The 19,805-nt window shown below is 35.0% G+C and overlaps 1 protein-coding gene across 9 annotated transcripts in view; it reads right to left on the reverse strand.

Annotated features, from left to right (window-relative positions):
• Nucleotides 1-19,805, reverse strand: part of Elf1 (E74 like ETS transcription factor 1) — a 92,698-nt gene that overhangs the window by 62,925 nt on the left and 9,968 nt on the right. For 2 of the 9 annotated variants that reach the window (XM_013141131.3, XM_013141130.3), the window contains exon 1: nucleotides 7,396-7,600. The exons of the other annotated variants lie outside the window; for them this stretch is intronic. The gene's annotated coding sequence lies outside the window, so the exon portion shown is untranslated. Of the gene's footprint in view, nucleotides 1-7,395; nucleotides 7,601-19,805 lie in introns of those variants that run through there. 9 annotated transcript variants of the gene reach the window in all.

Below are 19,805 nucleotides of genomic sequence, written 5' to 3' on the forward strand. Positions count from 1 at the left end.
TTTCCAAACTAGAAACAATGTAATGCCTCAAAGGAATATAAATAAATGTGTTATAAGCAAGAGCACATTACAAAATCAACAATCTCAAAGTTAAATTAAAAAAGAAATCGCTATGGAATATATGATGTGATTCTATTTACAAAAAGTTCAAAGGGGTAAAACAGTAAGGAAAAGATTGTCACTGGGTTTTGTGGTGCACACCTGTAATTGCAGCTGCTCGGGAGACTGAAACTGGGCAATTTAGCAAAACTGTCTCTAAATTAAAAGGGGGGGCTGGAAATATAAAAGATTGTAAGCTGAGGGCTACTGTGGGCAATTTAGCAAGATTGTCTTACAGAAAACAATTATAGGCATTCAGGATTCTAACATGAAAACACATGCATTCTATGCCAACCTAGGTTATTGTGATACAGGTAAACATCATAATTGCATTTAAAATGTTTATGTTTTACACATTCTGCCACATCCACATTTCAGTGTTAAAGAAAACAAGAATGAAGAATTGCTTCATTATGACACTAAACTTCTATTGAATATTTTGATATAAAAAGATGCATATAAAATTACTAAACCAACATCTCATTTTAACAGCTTTACCATAAAATTTTATAGTTTCATTGTTTATAGGACTATTTTCTAAGCCCAGAAAATAACCAATTTTCTTTAAGTTAGTTACATATAGATTTTTAAAAAATGTACCACACAACTCTGAACAAACACAATGATCACTATATGACTGAGCATCATACATAGATAAAGGCATCATTTAAAGCCATTTTACTTCCCGCTACCTTCAAGAGTTTCTAACACATATAGCAGAAGACAGAAGGACAGAACCCAAGGATACACTAAATAAAAAAAGCAATAAAAACTTCTAAGCAGTGATTGTCTTTGGACAACAGGACTGAGTGGAAAGGGTATAGGGAGGGTGTTTTTCATTTTATGCCCCTCTGTTACATCTTAAACAATACCCATATATCACTTCAATAACTTTTTAATATAAAACTATTAATTCAATCTTCATACAAGCATTCCTGCTGTTTAAAACTTCCTGTTCTGGCATGGAACTGGGAAAAAATAAAGAAGATTCAAGGATCAGTGGGACAGAATAGAAAATGCAGAACCAGGGGCTGGGGATTTAGCTCAGCGGCATAAGCACCTGCCTTGTAAGCAGGCAGTCATGAGTTCGATCCCTAGTACCGATAAAAACGAAAAAGACAAAAAAAAAAAAAAAAAAAAGAAAATGCAGAACCAACTCCAAGCACGCTCAGTTACCTTATCTTTGACCAAGGAGTCAAATGCCTTTACTGGAAGATAATTTCTTTAATAAATGGTGTTGGGAAACTTGCTTTCCACATGCTGAAGAGTAAACTTAGACAGTTATCTCTCATCGTGCACTAAACTAAACTCAAAATGGATTAGAGATCTAAATATTAAAACAGAAACAATTTGCTAGAAGATAGAATAGGTAGAATTCTTAAAGACACGGGTGTGTCAAAAATTTCATATACAAAATTCCTATTGCACAGGAAATATTACAAAGAATCAACAATTGGGATTACATCAAATTACGCTTTTGCACAGCAGAAGAAACCATCAACAGAGTGAAGAGACAACCCACAAAATGGGAAAAAACTTTTCTCAGCTACTCTTCAAAGGACTAATATCTAGCATATATGAAGAACTAAAAAAAAAAAACCACTCTCCCAAATCTAAAGACACAATCCAAAAATGAGCATCTGAAATACTTTTCTCACATGAACTATAAATAAATGAATAAATGTATTAAAAACTGTTCAACATAACTGATTAGAGAGATGCAAATTAACCACCTAACAGTTTTACCTCCAAAGTCACTTAGGCAGTATGTTCATTTACCAATTATCTTGAGTGTTCCTTGGGCAAGTATATTTAAACCAACTGATTCTTGCACTGAATTCATTTGATAAAATTGTCATATTTCCTGTCATATTATCTTATAAAAATATGCAATTCTTGGTCATCATGTATTTAATTAACTGAACTGGTAAATGATTAAAACACTGAGATTCCATCTCACTCCAAAAGAAATGGCTATCATCAAGAAATAAACCAATAACAAATGCTAGTAAGAATGTGGGCAGAAGTGTAAATGGTACATCCAATATGGAAATCAGTCACAGAGAAACCCAAAGGGTAAATAAGGAGCAAAATGGAGGATAAATATTGAGAAGTAGGAAGAACTTGTTCAAATGAGGAGGGGAACTGGGCGGGAGGGCAAAGAAAGGAAAATGATTTTTAAAAAAGACGATGGAAGAACAAAATGGAAACAAAGCTTTTGTGAAGCAGAAGAACAGCTGAAGGGAAGGGAGGGAAATAAGAAAAAAGAATTAAAATATATTGTGTACAAATTCCCCATGGTCCATCATTACATATGGCAAACACATACTAATAAAAACCATTTTTAAAAATAAAATTGTCCCCTCCATAGCAGGAGGAATTGAATGGAGAGCCTTTACACTGAGTTATCATCTCTTAGCTTGCATTTTGAGCCAGTGTCCTACTAAATTGCACAGGCTGGGCTTGAATCTGTAATCCTCCCTCAAACCCAGAGAGTGCTGGGATTACTGCCAATGCACCATCACACCTGACTGCATTTTATTTTTTAATTTTTAATCAATTCCAAGGTACACAATATGAAGGAAAAAAATATATTAATTACTCAGCAATTAAAAGGCAAAAGAAAGAAGAATTCTAAATTCTTCTGAGGAAAAAAGAAAGTAAAAATGAAGGTCAGAAATAGGTTCTTGATGATGACAATGATGGTATTAATTCACACATTTATAAACTGGAAGAGAAGAAATCAAAACTTTTCTTCACAGAAATTTTAAAAACTAAAGCGTAGCTATGTAATTCCTCTCTCTCCGACAACAAAGCAAATAGTACCCAATGTATTAGTTTTCTCCTAAGGAACAAATGGATGGTGCCTAGAACTCAAACTAGAAAAGACATCTGTAGTATTGCTCAACTGTTAACATTTACTATGTGGCACAGCACATTTGGCAAATTCACCAATGGAAGAAACAGATTGCTCTAATGGTTGAAAAGTGCCCTAATCATTTTAATTAACTAAAAAATACTTCTAATTTTATTTCTACCATTTATATAAAACAGATCCTAACTAAAGGACAAAAATATTCTAGCCAACTGATAAACACAATAATTGTTTTCAGATTGTTTTGCTGGCAAGACTCTTTTCCCAATTCACGTAAGAGTCAGTGAACACGTAACCACAATCCATTAGACAGGACGTGACATGAGAAAAGGACTACAAGTATACAACCAATGATGCTGCTTTAAAAAAAAAAAGCCTCAAGAAGCCCCAAAATTCATAACCAAGCATCATATGGCTTTTAAAAATTAATTTTCTGAAATTATTACAAATAATAATAGTATTAGTTCTCGAGAGTAATTTTCTAAATACTAAATGCCACTCTCTATCAATACCAGTTCCTGCAATGAAAGAACACTAGAATACTTCACATATAAGATAATTATATTGAAAAACAAAAATCAGTTTATTTTTTTTTCAGTTTATACATCACGGTCAATATGGTAGTAAGCTGGGAGTGAAGAGCACGCAAAATCACAGAAAAGGAAAACTGGAGAGACATAACTGAAAGGCACAGGAACAAAAGGAGTGCAGGGATAACTAGGATACAAACAAGAGCCTATGTACGTTTTACCACTGATAAACAATGTCCCGTTCTGTCACTAGTAATGCGCTTTGAAATATCACTGCCGCTTAAAAACTCAAATATTAATTAAAATGCTAAGTAATTTATTCCTCCTCAAAACCTTAAACCTATAAAACTTTCTGAGGATATAGCCTTATAAGCACCTGTATCATAATCCTCTATCTTACTTATAAAAAGGGTGATTACTAAACTAAAAAATAGGCTACACTTAATAAATAAGAATCTGAGCTGAAACTAGGTGGCTCTTTATTACACCAAAAGTTGATAAGTGCTGATTTAAAAGTATACTTTTCTTCTTTCTATTCTTAAAATTCTAGCAATTAAACATAGGAAGTAGAGTATTATTACCAGTCCTTTTAAAAAAAATTTTTGAAACAAAATCTTGGTAAATTGCCAAGGCTGGCCAGAAACTTGGGATTCTTTTGTTTCAGCCTCCTGAGTAGCTGGGATTATAAGTGTACATCATGAACTCAGTTTAATTTTTTCATTGAACTATAACATGTAGACACCAGGTAGAGTTTAAACTGACAGCTGTATGCCTTTTAAAGATTTCCCACTCTTGTCATAAGACCTAGACATCTCGATTTGTCATATAATATGGAAAAAAGCTAAGTGTTCGATGCAGTAAATAATCTTTGTCTGCCCATGTATCTTTGTTGTTACTTTGTAAAAATTAAGATTTTTTTTTTTAATTCTTTGGTGATATTATGGTTGGGTTTGAACTCAAAGCCTCATGGTAGACAAGCATCCTACCACTGAGCTATAACCAGTCCTCAAAATTTTTATCATTCTTCTCAACTTAGGCAAATATAATTCATTCTTCAGTACTCATAATTCTTTCAAGACAAACTTTCCTATTTTTAAATTTTCAATCATCTTTCATCTCCATAAACAGTGTAAACCTGAACTGAGTGAGTTGGTTAGTTGTAGTCTTTATTTATTTGAACATACATTACCAAGCCCTGTTTTCCCAGCAAAAATTTAAGTACATGAGGATAGAGCTCATGCTTCTAGCCTTATATAGTTTGTTGCTCTTCAGATAGTGATGGCCATGCTGTAGAGGATCTGACATTGAACTGTTTGATTAGAACACTCAGAAATGTAGAAGATTCAACAACTTATACACAAAGTTAAAAAAAATCCAAACTGCAGACCTAAGGAACTAGCAGATCTAAAATAAATTTCTAACCAACATATCGAAAAGTTATCTGAAAAAGACTGTGCATTTTCAGCGTGCCATATATATAAATAACATGTTAAGCTCTCAAAGGGGAACTAGGATAAGACAAAGACAAATGGGATAAAAATTACAAATTACTATTTATGAGGTCAAATTTAAGATGTGTAATATTAAAGCTTAGAGACCAGTAAATTTTATAGCTTCTCCAAAGCTTCTAACACATGCACACATGCATGCAAACACTTTAATACAAAAGATATACTGAATAGTATCTGTGTTACTAAAAAAATACAAGGTAAAAATCAAAGAGAAATAAACCTATCTTTGTATTCTAAAATTTAAGTAAGTTTCAAACAACTTGTATTTCCATCTGGGACTACAGTACACAGCCAGCATCATGAACTTTGCTTCGACTCTCAAAAAAAAAAACAAAACAATCTGAATAGTGGGAAAAAAGCTGTAGAAATTAAACAGATATATTACCTCTCTGAAGAAAAAGAAAACTACTGTACCTTGAACACATTTTCAAACCACTGGTTACTTCATTTGATTGCTTATCAAAAATCATCACTAAATAACTTAATTAAGCTTTTATTTTCTCTTAAAGAAATACAGATTATTTCAAACAAAGCATCACTTGTTGGTACAGACTAACATGAGCAGGTCGACTGGAAGCCCTACCTAACTTGGAGGCAGTCACAGCACCTCTTTGGGCTACTATTTAGTTATCTACAAAAGAGAGGCAACTGGACAATCTTCAGTCTCATTCAGCAATGAAGTTCTTTATACCAGAAATTTTAACTATAATTCTGATGATTCAATGTAAACTTATATTCACTCTATGTAAGGAAAAGAGGTTGTTGGGGCTAGGGGATGTGTAATAAGCCTTTCTAGCCTTCTTTTCCATTTTTTTCCTACTCCCGTTTAAAACTTTACCTTCATCTTTTATTACACCTGAAATGGATATATATGACAGATGTCTACGTTATCTAAACTGCACCATCTTAAGAAGCTACATCCTACTTCAATTTTAAAAAGATGTTGCTTATTTGTGTATTTCTTGATTTCTCTTTATTAAAGAACTAAAAAAAAAAAAAAGCAAAAAAGTTGTCACTGGATTTTTCACGCAGTGCAGTCTTGAGTAAATACAGCCTCTGCTTTCTCAAAGGCTAACTAAACCAGCAATACGCAAGCACGAAGAAGACAGCAAATGGCTCAGAGCTGAACTGGCAAAATGTCCGTTGTGCCTTTCTTATAAGATTATGAAATTGAAATCTGCTAATATCAACATGCCTTTCAAAAGACAGTAAAAAATAATAACAGACTATCTTTCCTTTCAAATCCGATAGGATTTCAAGTACTTAGAAAGTTAGTAAGAATTCTCAAATAACTAGCAATTGAACACAGGGAGTAGAGTATTATTACCAGTCCTTTTAAAATAACTTTTGAAACAGAATCTTGGCAAATAATAAATAACTTCATAAATTTTATTTCCCAAACTTTTATTCCTAATCACATTTACATTTTACTTTTGTTTAACTTTTAATTTCATGAACATGTTTCAAAAGTTAAATACTATTATATTCAGCTTCTCGGACTATCTAGAACTTCAAGGTATTCTAGAATATACATTTGCTGGCCAAAAATCTTACAATTTCAATGATGACAAATATTTCAGGAAAAGACTGACCAATCCTCTCATTTATGAAAGATTTTTAATTTTTTTATTCAAAACAATCAAATTTTAAAAGCACTGGTACAGGAAAGGTCAATATTCCACTTTTCCTTTTTACATACAATTAAAATAGTTATATGTTTTGTAGAAGACAACTTCACTTCTAAGGTTATTATTCAAAATAAGCTTCCAATCTGAATTGTAAAACTTCATTTTTTTTCTAGTAGTAAATGATTCATTCTAGTCTTATCATTATTTCCTCTACTTTTTATCTAAATGACTGCTTAGTTTTCAAAATGCAATATTTAGTATAATTCATTAACTTTTTAAAAGAAAATACAGAATAGGATGAGCAATACCTATCACTGAGTAATCCCAAAACTTCATCCTTAATTAAAATGCCAAAAGTAAAGTCACTACTCTTAAATTTTTAACATCCACATCACACTGAGTATTCTAGTTTACTTAATTGTAACTTCCTAGCTGCCCCCACAATTACAAAATTTGACCTACTTAGCTTTGTGTAGTTAAAAAAAAAAAATCTCCTTTCATCACACAGGGAAAAAAATACCAATCACATACAAATAAAAATGCTTTACCAAGAAGACTTAAAACTTCCCAACATTTCAATGCTTTGTTTCCCTCTAATAGTTGAGTGCAATCAGGCATGTGACTGACTATACACATTTTATCCAAGTTAAACAACATTTTCAGCCATGTTCTTTGGCAGGTAAGAACCACCCTTCATTTATCAGCTCAAAAATTAGCCAGAAGCAAACACACAAAATCATAACACAAGTTACCTTCAAACATTCTTTCTCTTTAGATTTCGCCTCTTGGGCTTGAAAATAAAAAGCAATCCGGCAAGTTTTATGCTGTTAAAATGGCTCCTGTAGATTGGGGAAGTGGTGTCTGTGCTCTAGCTTATGAGTCATACATGAAACTAAGTGTTTCTAAGGAGACACGCCCATGTTGCTGTGGACCCAATTATTCTGCCGGGTCAAACATGCAAATCGACAGGTAAAAGCAAGGAAGGGGAGGTTAACAGGACAAGGAGGGATGTAAACCTCTCAAGAGAGCAAAATCTATCCTTGATGAAACTATTACCAAACTCATGTAAATTGCCATAATTTAAATTTAACAATAAAACAGAATGAGACTCTGTAAGAAAGCAAAATTAAACACTGTATATTGTTTTTAAATATAAGCTATCAATTTTTAAAACTGATTTTTATGTATCAAATAAATACATCTATGAATGGGAAAAAGTATGAGAAAAGATGGGAGACAGACTGTGAACTGTTGCTCTGTAACAATCGACTGGTGGGTCTTATCTGGCTATTCATTAACCCTTATATGCATGGGATAGATTGCTATGTAATCTGGAAAAGCCAGCAAACTGCAATAGTATATGCAGATTTATAGGTTCTCTAAACAGATAAAATCTACTAGAAAATTCAAAGTTCAATGGAAAAATAAATGTGAATTAATATGGCTTATAAAAATTTTTTAAATCCATGTTAGGAAGTCTATCTTAGCAAAATGACTTTGAATAGAACTTCAAGCTTGATAAAATCCCACAAAAAACAATGCAATCACAATATAAAACTATTTCCAAATGACAGTCATGAAATGAATACAATTTAGCAAGATTTTCTTCCTTTAGATAATTACTTAAGAGTAATTGTTCTGCTTTACTAGAGGCATAGATGAAAAAACAAGCTGTCACTGACTTGAGAACTCCACAGACTACTAAAAAACATTATTATAAACCTACTTTCAGCCTACTAATTGCCTATTTTTTCCATTCCACTACACATTGCTAAGTTTATCTTTTTACTGAAATAATGTCCATGATTTAACAAATTGTTCACTAAACAGTATGCAAAAAACAGTATTACTTTTTCTATAGCCAAATGTCACATTTAGTCCACTCTAGCTCACTTACATCAGAAATAAGGTTCTCTGAGCAGTCAAAGGAAGTCAGTCTTCTGGGAAGTCCCCAAGTTATTTCCCAAGCTGAAACTTATTTTGGAAAAAATCCATGCACCCAATAAGTCAAGCATCATTTTTTAGTTAATTTGAATTAGAAATTATAAAGAATGAAAGAGGGCAATAGTAAAATGATGTCATCAGGGGAAATAGCTGATGACAAAATTTTGGGGAAAAAAAACTTATAAAACAACATATAACTTAAAAAGTGCTTGATCTGAAGCCATTCTGGAATGCCACTAAATTGTGCATATTCTCTCAGTATATACTATACACAAAGTGTCTTGATGTTAGCATTAGTGTGGTACAGGTTTTCAGACACAGTATCAAGTTGGTTAGGGTTGGGTTTTTTTTTTTTTTTTACAATGTACAGATACATTAATGGATAAGCTGCTATTGAAAAATTCTACTGATCTAAAACACTTCATCACTCAATAATAGGTAAATTTGGAATATAATTTAAAAGTACTTTTTATCACCAGTATAAACACAGAGGAGACTTAAAGTACAAATAAATTACTCCTCTTCAATGCAAACAAGTATTCAAAAGGAGATGATCCCAGACAATATACTGTCCCTTTCCCTCAATAATGAACCTCTTAGAAATATTGTACCAACTATTGGAACTGGATCCCAGGTATACTCACAACACTCCCCATCAAAAGAAATTAATATCTTCATGATAGTGTATGAAGGAAAAAATATAAGCAAGTGGTTGTTCTACAATCTACTTGGGTTCAAAATCCAATTCTGCCACCTATTACTATACCTACCTACTTTTCAGCAATGACTTAAGCCTGTACCATCATTTCTTTGTAATACAGACTAACAGTATCCACTGCAAAGGGTAATTGTGAGGATTAAAATAAATCAATGTACTGATCCTAGGATCTAAAGGAAATAAGTTCGCAAACAACTTTTCACAACTCAAAAATAAGAAAACTTACTTTTAAATGGTCTAATATGCTCAGACACTTCACCAAAGAAGAGATACAGATGGCAAAAAAAGCACAGGAAAAGATCTTCGCATCAACATTCAATAGGAAATGTAAATTAAAGTTGTAAGTTTACTTCACACCATTTAGAACAGTTTAAAACAAACAGGAATGAGGATGTAGCTCAATGCTAAAGTGTTTGCCTACCATTTGCAAGGCTCAGGGTTCAATACAACACTCCAAAACCAAACCAAAAAACTGACAATACCAACTGTTAACAAGAACATGAAGTAACTGTAACTCTCATACACCGTCACTGGAAAGCTACTCTGAAAGACACTTTAACAGTTTCTATGAAAAAAAACTAAGCAAAAAAAAAAAAAAAAGCCTAAGCAAATATTTGTTATTCATAATTAGATATTGGAAACCTAAATGTCCATCAATTGGTGAATGAATAAACACACTGTGGTATATCTATATAATGGAGTTATACTCAGCAATACACAGGTAAGAGTTTATAAATTTCTGACATGGATGAATTTAAAAGCGTTACTTTAAATGAAATAAGCCAAAATACATAACACATGATTCTATTTATGTGACATTCTGAAAAAGTCAAAATGAAAGATACAGCAATCTTATCAGTGGTTGCCAGGGTGTGGGAACAAGCATAGGGGATTAACCACCACAGAGAACAGGAAGATTATTTATGGAGTCATGGAAATAATCTGTACCTTGATTGTAGTACAGGATATATAACTTGTTAACATTGTATATGTTGACAAAATTCACATAACATAAAACTTATAAATGGGGTAAATTATACTACATATAAATTATATCTCAATAAACCTGAATTTTAAAAAGGAAATTTAGTCCGTATTTATGAAGGCTTATCCTGGATATAGAGCTAAGCACTTGATAAATATTAGCTGTTATTACTATAATTTATAAAAGCAATATTAATACTTCAGGATGACAAATCTTAACTAAATATCTACACTTTTGAAGATGGCAACTTAAGACATGTAATGGACACATAATGTATTTGTACCTATTGTGGATGTATCAATTCAAAAATTAGATATCGAGTCAAATATATATCATAATGTATGGCTGCCTACAAAACTGTTAACATCTGCATTTGAATTATTAGTTGTGTCAAGTGAATGAATTTATTAAATGCCAACTAAAGTTAAGACATCATTTTTTCCTGTTAAATAGAATTTATTTAAAAATTATTGTAATATAGCTAAGGCTTTCTATTTCACAAGTCCATCTTTTCTTGAGCTCAGATTTGAAGATTCTGGTACATAAAAACATAGAACATAATTTTTATATAGACTAATAGCACCTACTTCAAAGAATTATTGTGATGATTAAACTAACTGCTGCTAGTATCTAAAGAAAATAAGTTTAGATACTGCTATTGTTACCTGTATAAAGAAATTTCACAACTCAGAAATAAGAAAATAACCAATTTTTAAATAGACATGAACAACAACAACAAAAATAGACATGAACAGACACTTCAAGCACAAGAAAAGATACAGATGTCAAAAAACCACATGAAAAGATCTCAATGTCAACACTCAGGGAAATGTAAATAAAAGTCATAATTCCACTCCACACCATTAGATTACAAAGCTCCTAGTTTTAATCCCCAGTCCTTAAGTTTTATCTCTAGTTATTCCCTTAGAAAACTTTAATTTTTAAAAATGGCTGGTGAGCTGGACTGAGGACTCATGCCTATAATCCCAGCACTCAGGACCTAGAGGCAACAGGCTCCTGGATTCGAGGTCAGCATGGATTCCATATTAAGTTCAAAGACAGCCTTCTAGACTACATTTTTTTTTCAAATCCATTTTATTTCAAAGAGAAAAAAATAAAAAACTTCAAAACATGTCAATCAAGGAAATAATGGTACATACATTGCATTTTTTTTTGGCAGTACCGAAAATCGAACTCACAACCTCACGCTTGCCAGGCAGGCACTTATGCCACTGAGTTAAATCCCCAGCCCCTACATTGCATATTTTTATCCCCAAATCATTCACCCAGAGCACAAGACATCTGGATTCAATTGTCTAAACAATACTAGGACAAATCTTTCTCTTCAGTAGTATAACTATCATAACTATTTTTATATATGTATGCATATACATACATTGCTTCTTTCAGCTTCTCCACTAGTGAGACAATATTTTGTTTACACATGCATGTGATTTATCTCACTTATGAGTATGGTCTCAAGTTGCATACCTATAAAAGTCTCCAGTTTATCCTTCTTTATGGCCAAGTAATACTCCATTGCATAAAAATATATCTTTTTTATTCATTCCTCAATCAATGGGCATTTATGTTGTTTTCAAGATCTATCACAAATTATGCTGCTATAAACCTGGGTGCCTATATCGCTGTGGTATGATGTTTTTTGGGGGGGAAGATTCCCAGGAGAATAGCTGGTTCAAATGCAACCTTTAGTCCTGGTTTTTTGAGGAATCTCCACACTGATTTCCACAGTGGTTGCACCAGTCTACACTATTAGCAACAGCGAAAAAGAGTTCCTTTTTCCCCATAGCCCCCCAGTATTTATTACTAGTTGATTTCTTGGTCTTGGCCATTCTTTCCAGGGTGAAGTGAAATCTCAGTGGGCTTTTTTTTTTTTTTTTTTTTTGTCTTTTTCCTTTTTATCGGTACGGGGATCGAACTCACGACTGCCTGCTTTCAAGGCAGGCACTTATGCCGCTGAGCTAAATCCGTAGCCCTCAGTGTTGTTTTAAGTTACATCTTTCAAATGACCAGTGATACTGAACATTTTTTCATATATTTATTTGCTGTTTGTATTTCTTCATCTGAAAAGTGTGTATTCATCTCAGATGCCCATTTTCAGAATGGGTCTTTGAATGTGGGAAGACTGATTTTTTTTAGTTCTTTATCTGTTCTCCATAGTAATCCTTTGTCTCAGGTATAGCTGGCAGACATTTTCTCCCACACTGTGGGTTGCTGAACTACATTTTGAAACCTTGTTTCAATTCAAAAAGGGCAGGGTTGTGGTTTGAAACTGTCCCCTGGTCAGGAGCTAACAAGTTACAACTATCTGAGATGGAGGAAGCAAATACTAAAACATTAAAATGACAAATAACCAAAACAATGTTTTCTGCTATTTCAATGTGAAAAGAAAAAAACTGAAACTCACTGCTACAAATGTTTTAACTGGACATAATTTATTTTGTTGATCTTAATGACCCCCAAAGCATAATCCCAGGTTCCAAGCACTGTGTAAATTTCTAAATGAACTTACATGTAAAGCACAGGTAATACTCTATAATCCATTTTGTTAAACCAAAGACTCCTTCCTGCTTCTACTGTGACAGGTTACTAGAACCCATCTGTAAGTCTGCCTCCAGGGCAAGTGTCTGTATGTTGTCAGAATAAAATCATGCCATTTTCAGGAAAATAGACAGGACTGGAGATCATCACGTTAAAAGAATCAAACTTAGAAAGACAAGTATTGTGTATGTTTTGTCCCAATATGTAGGATCTTGGGGGAAAAAAGATGTCATAAAAGTAAAAGGGAGACTATCAAACAAGAGGAAGGAAATCAAGGGAAAGGGAGAATGGGTAGTAAGGAAGGATACTGGAGGGGGCTAATGATCAAAGTGTATCCACACGCATGCATGCATATGTCACAAAGAAATCCTGTAAATTTATACTCTGTACTAATCTATATATGGTAGGAGCCAAATCAAAGGGAAAAAAGGTACACTTTTTTCCTACTTTTGCTTACAACTGTATTCTCATCACCCAAAACAGGCAGAACAGGGCCCAAACACTACAGGAAACTCAAGAATAACTGGAGATTAAACCTAAGTACTAGAGATTAACCTACAGTCTTTGCAGTAAGCTACATTCCCATCCCTTTCTTATTTAGAGACAGGGTCTCACCCAGGGATCAAACTTGAAGTCCTCCTGCCTCAGCCTCCCAGAGCGCTGGGATAACAGGCATGTGCTACCATGTCCAGCTGAGTAGCTTTTATAGAAACAGTTCATTCTGCAAAATTCATACCATATTGAAAACTTACCACACATTAAAAATTTTAAAGACATATGTTACAATTTATGTTTGGATGTACCCCCAAAGCCTCACATGATAATGGGGGGTGGGTTTGGGCTTTTCTGAGGTAGCTGAATCTAGAGTTTGTGATTGGTTCATTGTCTAGTGCTGGGACTGGGAGTGTGAGCACTACACCTGACCTAGCATTGTAGCCTGCATACCGTATAAGGGAAGAAAAGAGACTTGCTCCTCCCTTTTGCTTCTGTTACTACTGTCGTCTACTGTCGTCTACTGTAGCCTTTCAGCCATCCTGTGTCGGAGCCAGCCAATTATGGACTGAAACCTCTACAAACTGTGAACTAAAGCAACCTTTTCTCCTTCAACTTTATGTCAGATATTTTGTCTCCGTAACAAAAAAAAGTTACTAAGACAGTATGATTTGGCCCATGATTTGCCATCTTATAAGATATCATAATAGGCACTATTCAGGGCATTATTCCTCTGTTATTAAAAATAAACAAGAATTACAATTATGTCCTTTACAATGCACCCAGGTAATATGCTGACTGTAATGTCAAGTCATTTCATATAGGCATGATATTTTGTCATAATTAAATTTTAAACTCAATATTAAAAACAATGTTACTTTACTTCAGTGAATTATAAACAGAAACACACCTTGGAATAACAGGAGGAGCTTTCTGAAAATACCTACTCCCGGAAACTGATTCAGTGATGGACGCGGAGCTCAGGATAGGATTATAAGAACCACTGTCTTTCTATGTTAGTGCTCTTTCCATATAGTGGTTGCACAGAAAGATACTATTCAATAATCTCTAAATATTGCAAAGAAATCGTCTATCATTTAAACTAAGTAGACAGTGAAACCTGAATTCCTCCTTCATTGCTCTATAAAAAGCATGATATCATAGAAAAACAGTATCACTCTTACTGTCCCTTTTCCTACTACTAACTGTAGTCTTGCCACGGGACAATGCTGAGGGTGATACAATCACCTTTTATGATAAAAGCTACCCAACAAAATAATTTTTGATTTCCCAGAGGCAAAATTTTAAAAGCCACATTGGTTATCACAGTATTTATTCAAACTTTTCACAATCTGACTTCTACCTACCCACCTTCCACCACCCCCTCCCTGAATGGCTTCCCAAGCTTGCAATGCACCTACCTTTTTCCCATCCTCCCTGCTATGTCTGCCCAGTGATTATATGCCCTCAGGTCTCAGTTTAAATGCCTCATCTAAGGTAGGCTTCCCTTAGTAACCCCACTTATAATTAGTATTGATCTAAGAACTTATCATATGAATGAAAGGGGCCTTAAGAGATCTTCTATTCAGAACTGAGAATTTACCTCAGTAGCTCAAGCACTTGCCTGCTAAGCAGACATGAATTCAATCCCTGGTACAAAGAGAGAGAGAGAGAGAGAGAGAGAGAGAGAGAGAAGGAATCTTCTATTCAGTTCAGTGGTTTTTAAAATTTTTTTTTTTAACAGATTTCTTTTTTGGCAATATTGGGGATTGAATCCAGCACCTTCTTACTAAGTTATATCCCCAGACTTTTTCTGTTTTAAGACATTGTCCCACTGAATCACTAAATTGCACAGGCTGGACTTGAATTTGCAACACTTTCAAAAGCTCAGCATCCTAAATTAGGTTTGTGACACCATACCCAACCACAGCATAATTATTCTTTTTTTTTTTTTTTGTACCAGGGATCAAACTCACAACCTTGCACTTGCCAGGCAGGTTGCTTGTGCCACTGAGCTAAAATCCCTAGTCCATACTCTTTAAAAGATTTTTATACCTTCAGAAAACAACACAGTGGCATCTACTTGTAATCCTAGCTACTGGGAGACTGAGGCAGAATCATCTAATATTCAAGACCAGCCTGGCTAAATGAGCAAGACCCTGTCTTAAAAAAAAAAAAAGTGTGCAGGGGTGTGATGGAAAGGGATGTAGTTCAGTGGTAGAGATCTTGCCTAGCACAAGCAAGGTCCCAGTACCAAAAAGCAAAAACCAAAAAATAAAAACTGAAGGGATCTTCTTAACACTATACACATTTAAATCTTTGTCATGTTAAGAAACCCTAAAAAAAGGGGATGGGGATTTAGCTCAGTGGCATAAGCATTTGACTCTCAACTTCATTTTTAAAAAATAGGGAAGGAGAACTGTAGAAAGAATTGACTTTCCCAGTGTCAAGTTAATGATGGTTATAGTCTCTCTTATGTAACAATTATTTGCCCAGCATTTATCACGTGCCAAACATTATTCTAGCCCCTTGCTATGCAGTGGTAACTAAAAGAGATCTTTGCTTGTTTTTAGTTTGCTTTGTTTTGAGACAGAGTCTCATTATTCAAGCTGGCTTTGAACTCATGGCAATCCTCCTACCTCAGCCTCTTGTGTGCAGGAATTACAGGGTCCTGCCACCATGCCCCACTGAAAAGATGTTGATAAATCATTTCTATTTCACCTGCAGAGAAGACAGATGGATCTTGGAAGAACAGTGATGGATTATTGTTGGGAGCCGCGTCTGTGATAGCTCGCCTTGCGCGGCGGACGTGCGGCCTGTGGTAAAGAGCAAAGCCTGAGGTAGATTACCCCTCCCATCGAATATGTTAGTTTCCTGCTTACCGCGTAAACAACCCGCTCAACAATATAGTCTGCCTGGCAACTGATGATGTTAGCCAATCAGCTTGCCTTGCTTACTTTAACATGATTGGACACTGTACCCGTATATATACCGGTGCCACCCCTGGGCGGAAGAAGAAGCCAGGTAGAAGCCCAGAAGTAAAAGCCCAAAAGGAGCCGCGGAGAGCGGACCGGTAGAGGCTTTGGGGCAGACTGAAGCACAAAAGGAGCCGCGGGGAGCGGACCAGAGGAGGCTTCAGCTGGGAGAACCCAGGGCAGGCTGTACGGAGAAGGAAAATAAAAAGAAAAGGTTGTCCACTACCAGACTTTGTCGTGTGTCCTTCCTGCCGGCCGGGAGCGGACATCGACAGATTATCATAAACTTAACCAAGTGATGACTTCATTTGTAACTACTGTGTTAGATATGGTCTGCGGTGGGTGAAACAATTCTGAGTTCAAAATCTATTAACTAGTTGTATAATCTAGGGCTACTTAAACTCTAAGCCTCTATTTTAATGCTGTAAAAAGGGTAATAATCTCTACTTCACAAAGCACTTAAACTGCTTTTCATAGTGCTAAGACCTGCTCTCGGACACCTAATAAAAAAGGGATATAGACTACAGTATGTATGTATATCTATACTCACAACTGAAAGGAACTACTGAGAAGCACAACTTGGATGACTCTCAAAAACATCATGCTGAGTGAAAGAAGCTAGCGTCAAATGACTTCATACAGTATAGTCAACTTTCTGTCACTGTGACAAAAAGGCCTGTGGTCAAGGTATAAGTCCCCACAGGTATGCTTCCATGACCCAATCCCTTTTATTAGGCTGGAGTCCTAAGTTTCTATCACCTCTCAATAATGCCGTCAAAACTATGCACCAGCACGGATTAATCCACTGATGAAATTAAGAGTACTCATAACCTTCTGAAAGTCCTAAATGAATATGAAGTTCAAGAGGCATTCCTGATCCAAACCACAAAGGTATGATACTGTGGTGTATCTTTTTTACTTGTTTGAGACAAGGTCTTGCTGTACAGTCCAGGCTGGTCTCAAACTCACTCCTGCCTCCGCCCCCTGAGTGCTGGGATTCTACGACATCTAGCTAATATGGTATTTCTTGAAAGGACAAAAACATATTAATATAGCCAGGCATGATGGTGTATGCTGGCAATCCCAGGACTCTGGGAAGCTGAAGCAGGAGGATTCTGAGTTCAAGACTTGCCTAGAAAAGAGCAATTTAATCAGACCCTGTCTCAAAAATATTTTTTAAAGGACTGGGTTGATAGCTCCGTGCAAAGGCTCTGCATTCAGTTTTGGGGAGCAATGGCCTTAACAGTACAAAAACACATCACTCCAGTGAATAACATAAGAAAACATAAATCATATTGATGAACATTCTACAAAATTCCTGACAGGTGCTCCTCAAGAATATCGATGTTAAAAAAAGGAGAAGGGGAACATCTTTTGGGGAGATTAAAAGATGTAACTACTAAGTACAGTGCAACACACCCTAGATTGGCTCCTGGACAGTAAAGGGGCACTAATAGAAAAGCCAGAGAAATTTCAATAAACGCTATAGTCTTACAGATATTACTGTACCGATGTTGTGATATAGGGAGAAGGAGGCAAGAGGAAAAGGAAGAGGGAAAGTGGCGGGGAGAGGAGAAAGATGGTGCACAAGCACATGAGAGTATTTCCATGGGAGGGTACACACAATAGAAATACTCATATTTTTTAATCATATCTGGCAAAGACACTCATGAAAGAGGACTTCCAGATCTGCTTCAAAAAGTGTCGAGAATAAGCATGCTCCAATAAGTGGGGAGTATTTTGTAAGAGATTAATAGCAATGTACCTTTTACTGTCATAATTTATAAGTTTAAACACTGTTTTGATGGTCCCTAATATGTTAACAGACTACAAATAACATTTGAGAATTAGCAAGACCTAGGCCTGGTGGTGCACAACTGTAACCCCAGCTACTTGAGAGGCTGATGTAGGAAGATTATGAGTTCAACAACAGCCCAGGCAATTTAGTGGACCCTCCGCAAAATCAAATGAAAAGAGCTGGGGGTGTTGTTCAGTACTAAAATGCTTGTCTACCATGTGTCAGTCCCTGAGATCAACTCCCAGTGCCAGAAAACAAACTGTTTATAAAGAAATTTAATTCAACCAACTTTCAAAGCATATACAAAACCCTGTTAACTACTCACTTTTATTGCTAATCACACTCCAAACTTTTAATCATCTCGTCCCTACATCATTGCAAGCAACGCTTCTTGCTTTTATCATCCCCGTTGTATAAACTAGTCTTAAAAAAAGGAGCCAAAAGTACTTCATTTAAAATATGTCAGACCACAGTACTCCCCTGCTTTAAAACCCTCTCCCAGTTCCTCTTTTCACACAAAATTAAAATCTTTATTAACTGTTTACAAAGACTGCAAGATCTTGCCCTCCCCCCCATTTTCCAAGATTTTATCTTAGTACTTCCTGCTTGATCCTCCCTTGTCGTCCCAGGAACCTCAAGGATTCTTTCCCTTAAGTCTCTGTACAAACTGTTCTCAAAGTCTAGAGAGTATCTCTGTGAGATGTCCACAGAGCTAACTCCTTTACTTCCTGCCCTAAACTGATACATTCATGGCTGCCAGTTTGTTCATTTTTCTCTATTTGCATGCAACAGAACTTTGCCTCTTTTCTGGTCAAGACACAGTCTCCTTCACCATTCTGAGTATGCCAATGAAATAACAAACATAACACAAGGAAAAGCTTCAAACGTCAGCACAGATGGCCTTGTCCTCTCTAGCTACTGTAACCCTTTTTCTTCTACCACTGGAGTATGAGAACCACATGGATAGGCCCTCCCCAAGTGAATGAAACCACCTAGCTTACATATGGAGTACCAGCTGAGTCAGCCCAAATTATAGTAATCACCAAGTCCAGCAACAGAACTATATGATACGTCTAGCTGCTCAAAATTATGACTTGTCCAAGGACACATGATTAGTAAATATAAAACCAAAATTTAAATCCATACTCACTCCAGAACTCTACTTCCTATTACATCTCAAATTTTTAAAGCCTTAAAAATATTGAACTTTAGAATTTAATTTGAATTATCTCAACAAACATTTCCCATGTTTAAGGATACTAAAATATGCAAATACAGTCTGCTACACAGATTTAAAACTGATACAATTAGAAGCCAGTAAACTCTCAAGATTTACCAGTGTCTCTTATCATCACCTTTTGTACCTATTCTCCAAGATTCTGCTATTTTGTTTTTTTAAAAATCCAAGAAAGTATTAACCCTTTATAAATAGAAAAAAGAATGGTGAGATATGCCTTATCAAATGATCTCAAGTAGGTAAATGTTAAGAATAAACAATAGGATATTTTTAAAAACAAGTAAAATTATATATAAACTTGTTACAATAAAAGCATCAATAAAAACTTATTCCAGTTTGTCTGAAAAAGAAAAACTAAGGGAAGATCTTTCTACTAAACATTTTTCTAAAAGCTTTCCAATTAGAGATTTCAATGTTTTTTAAAATCCCCCAAAGAAAACATACATCAACA

The sequence above is a fragment of the Cavia porcellus genome, unplaced genomic scaffold, assembly GCF_034190915.1.
Source record: "Cavia porcellus strain 051 isolate PalLab524CR breed Dunkin Hartley unplaced genomic scaffold, mCavPor4.1 scaffold_21, whole genome shotgun sequence".
In the NCBI taxonomy this organism is placed as follows: domain Eukaryota; kingdom Metazoa; phylum Chordata; class Mammalia; order Rodentia; family Caviidae; genus Cavia; species Cavia porcellus.